The sequence below is a fragment of the Frankliniella occidentalis genome, unplaced genomic scaffold (assembly GCF_000697945.3).
Source record: "Frankliniella occidentalis isolate FOCC.00 unplaced genomic scaffold, Focc_3.1 Scaffold243, whole genome shotgun sequence".
In the NCBI taxonomy this organism is placed as follows: Eukaryota; Metazoa; Arthropoda; class Insecta; order Thysanoptera; family Thripidae; genus Frankliniella; species Frankliniella occidentalis.
The window spans coordinates 173,475-178,178 of NW_026267369.1; positions in this window are offsets into that span (position 1 = coordinate 173,475).

Genomic DNA, 4,704 nt, shown 5'->3' on the forward strand with positions numbered 1-4,704 from the left:
TTTTTTTATGAGTTCCTTAGAGATAACTCCTAAAAGTACAGCGCCTTCGGCCAAAATTTCGGCCGTTTTGCTCTATCTTGTACCGTTTTGGCGCTATAGGTCATTTCTTGGCGAAAACAACGTAAAAAAGACAAAGTGGTCTATTAAATCGTTAAGAAGGCTTCATGTCACAGAATTGTAAACGGAGTAATACCTAAACCACACATTAAGGGTCGAACCACACCCTCTTTTAGGCTTAAGGGTCTCTAGATTATCTAGTATCACTTAAACGTTGATTTTTAAATAATCTGACAAAATTCGTACTTATAATGAAAACCGTTATCGAACAGCACAAGTTTCATGTCCCTAATATTAGAGTAAGAAGACCCCGACAAATGGCTCGAGTGTGTCAAATTTTGGGCCCGGAAGGCCCTGTTCCCCTATACCCTCTCCTTAACTCGCCGACGTCGTCAGCGCCGCAGGCCTAGCTATAAGTGCGCCAGGTGTGTCGCAGCGTAACAGTGTTTCGTGAGGAAGCGTGTTACGCGAGACGTGGTCTGGCGTACATATAGCTAGTTTACTTTTGTCGTTCCCACAGTTAATGATATCCTGTACAACTGAGTCAAGGTAAATGGGCCCCCGCATGGCCCCCGTGGCGATTCCCTTGTCGTAAGCTTCAATGAGATTGTTGTCGACATCGACGTGCTTATCCCTTGAGGCCACCGGGGGGCACTTTAAGTGTTCTGACAGTTTGGCAAACTGCAGAATCGCACACTGGGCACCAATGCATCAAGTCCCTTTCGTTAGGCGTTCTGTTCATCACTCTCAACTAAAGGTAAAAAAAAAGGGAAGTAAGTATTTTGATTCTTACTAAAAACCTCACTATTCTTCCAAGTGTACGCAGTACTTACCCCAGCTGTTCGACAAATTTTTATAGCATCCTTTTGGCTCATCACTGTCTTTTTCGGTGTGGATGGAGCCTTTTTGATCCTAATGTTTTCCTTCACACTCTCAATGTTCAGGTCAATGGTCATTAATGTTGCGGTCACCTTCTTAACATTTACGGGACACATGATTATGCTAGTTGAAGAGGTTGTCGAACTAGCAGACTCTCCGGACTCGGATCTACTACAACCCTGATCTTTAGCCTTCTTTTTAGTTGGGACTTGTGTTGGCACCGTTTTTTCAGGTGTTTGGGCAGGCTTCGCCTTACCCATTGCCTTCGGCATCTTGAAAGGCTGTTTTGGAGGAGAATGAGTCCTAGTATGTATAGCCTCATTGCTTTTTTTGCCAATTCTTGGCGCAAGGCCACTTGCTCTTGGACCTTGTCGTCTTTCAACGACAACGAAGGTTGTAGGCGCGGCAGCTTTGTCCTAACAGTCGGCGAGGCTGTCACTTCACTGCGCCTCTTGAGTTGTACAACTACGGCTGTGTCTGCCGTGACAAAGCGATTTTCTTGCCTTGAAAAACGCGGCCTATGCAAAGGGACCCACCTCTTCTTGATGTTAATTGGTTCTTCAATTGGTTCTGCCATTTCTTCATCGCTTAAATGGAGGTCATCATTAAGTGACGATGCGTCACTATCTGCAAAGCATTCCTGGACCTCATTTAACGGCTGTGCGTGCTGTTCGTCCACGGGCGGTGGTACTACATTGCCAAATGCTGCCGTGATATTGCGGCAGAGGTGGTCCATCACTGCTGAGACCACGTCTCGTACCACCTCCGCCACAACCTCGTCGGATTCAGGAGCCCGGCTTTCTTCCAGACCTTCAGCTAACTGATTCATAACACTCGGAGTCAGACTATCTTGGGTGACATCAACAGCAGCAGGAAGCTCCAATGATAGTAACAGTAAGCCAACCGCCACTCTCTTCCACGCGGCTCTTGTCCCGTCCAGGTTGGCTAGCTATCGTAAACAGATTGTTTTTGGCTCCTGTTAGCTACCGCCGAAGCGGTATTTCCAGCACCAACTACGAGGAAGTGGAAGCCATCTGGTGCCATATTTTTTTTAACATGAGCGCCCCGACCGGGCGAAAACGACAGCGTGTTCTCGTATGACCCAGGGGAAAGGTGCCTAGTTGATCAGAACCACAAAAAAGATGACGGCGTCTCGAGGCAGGTTCTTGTTTGCCGAGTCGGGCGGATTTAAATCAAGACAAGGAAAATCAAGAACTTGCCCTTAGCAGTCTTATCTGTTTGAGCATCTGAAGAACCCCCCTTCGAAGGGCATGGCGGCTCTACAGCACGCAAATGTAGATACTGAAAGGGCCAAAACCCTCATAAAGGCGCAGAATTATAGGGGTATTCCCGCCCCATGTATTGTTGTATTGTTTTATTTTTGGCTCCTCTTAGCTACCGCCGAAGCGGTATTTCCAGCACCAACTACGAGGAAGTGGAAGCCATCTGGTGCCATATTTTTTTGTAACGTGAGCGCCCCGACCTCGCACTCACCGGTGATAGCCAACCACATATTGCTATCTCCCTTTTTTTTCTTGTCTTTTTACATTTTTATCAAACAAGACAATATACAATACAATACAATATGCAAACAACAAATATACAAAATCAATCATCCTCTTCGTCGACAACATCATTTTCTTGCAACAGGTCGTTTCGTCGATCTTCTGGTTTCTCCTGCAACAAAGAAATACATTTAACAAACGCACTCACAAACTACCGCTGACAGCCGCCCCCTTCAAGACGCTTACCCAGTCGGTTCGGAAACATTGCGCCATGTCGTATACGAGCATTGCATCACTCTCTGTTTTGGCGTGCCCAACCCCAACGTTTGAAAGCATGTTTCCCACAATGCTTTCCCGTTTTTGCCTGTCTTGGTTGGCAGCAATAATTTCCTCTACTATAGATGGGATATAGAAAGGCCCCCTCATTCCCCGAGAGTTCTCAGCCTTGATGAAGTGGAGTACCCTCGCCGCGTCCACATTTCTATGGGCTTCTCCACATTTCCCCGTCTTGGGGGGCTCGTTGATATGGTCTACCAGCTTGGACTGCTAGGGCACCAGTGGGAAAGGTCTTTCCCATTTCCACAGCGATTCATAACTCGGAACTAAAATGAAAAGATTCCAATGAGGATGTGAGGTGGAAGAGAAAACTCTTTTACCGAGCAAGGAAATACTTACCCCGGCCTTTCTTGTCTCTTTTATCGCGAATGAGACATCGTCCAGCTTCGCCACCTCCTTCTTCTTTGCTATTTGTTGTTTCTTCTTCTGGATGAGCTCGTTGATGTCAACTTCCATTTTAAGTTTAAGGTCATTAGTAACCGAAAAGTCGACGAGACTTTGCTCACCGCTGGAGCTGGCGATGGATGCCGACGACAGGCACGATGAGGCGACACTATGCCGGCGATGCCAGCGATGGTACAGGGCTCGAGGCTGTGCATGCCGGAGACGGTGGGCTTAAGTCACGTTTTGTGGGAGGTCCACGTATGGATGGCAGGAGGAAGGAGTCGGAAGGTCCAGGCATAGACAGGAGGATTGAATTGGCGCTGGCCGGTCGTTGAAACGGGTCTGGCCGGTCAGACGTGTCCTTCCTCTGGACGAATGTTTTAGGAGCATCTTGTTTCCTTCGGCCCATTGCCTCCTGCCTCTTTTGTAAGGACTGCCTTCTAGTTTCGTCTACTTTCCGCCTCTTCGCTTCGTGCAGCTGCTCATGTCAGAAGTAAGCTTTGGAGAAGCCGTCCTCCTTCCCCGGCTGGGCGTGACTTCAGGCTGCCGTGGCCCCTGCATGACTGGCTTAATCTCATCAATGAAAGGGTTATAGCGCTTCCACCTGGGCTTGGGAACCGCTGGTTGTCTGGTTGTCTGTGGACGTGTATCTTGTGGCGTCGTTGGCAACACCAGCATCTCAAATTTCCTTTTCTCCGAGGATGTGAACTCCCTTGAGGCATAACCTTCAAAAGTAGACTAAGTTAGTGGACCTAAACGACCAACCAAAACGGCCAATCGTGGAGAGGCATGTGATGAAATAACCGTACCCTGGTCTAAATCCTCCTCGCCCGATAGACGGAGGTCGTCGGAGAGTCGAAGGAGAGAGGGCGCGGATTTTGCCCCGGGTTTTCCTCCCAGGTCTGCACCAAACCCAATCGCTTACAATACGCTTCTCAGGGTACCCAACCCACATGGAAAAAAGTGTTCGAGATTAATTTGCGTTGAGTCAGCGCACTGACTCAACGGAAATTAATCTCGAACACTTTTTTCCATGCGGGAAACCATTTCCTCACTTGTCGAGCTACGGGATTCAAAATATGCAGTTGGCAAAAAACTTCCATCACAAAAAGAGAAGACAAAAAATAATGTAGCCTGTACCATATCGATATCGATCGACCACATGCTGTTCGGGGTATCGCCGTGGAGGAAATCGGCGGGGTGGTGACTCCTTGAAGTCCATGCTTCCAGCAGCCAACTCAGCTAAAAAACAGCTAATGCACAGCCAACACGCAAACACGCCAACACGCCAACACCGCAATATCAGATCAGAAGAAAAAGATATACCGTAACTCAACATCTAAACATGTTCTTCACTCCGTGCAAAACAAAGTCGCAGCCCCTGTGCTCCAACCAACGCACCAGGGCGTGAAAGCCAACACAAAGCTTGCTTTCCCCGCAGAACTAACTGGCACGCTAACTTTCTATGCAAAGAGAGGGTCCGCCTCACCGGAGGCACCTCCGCTCAGCGGAGCTCAAGCTGTTACAATACTTAAATATGTGA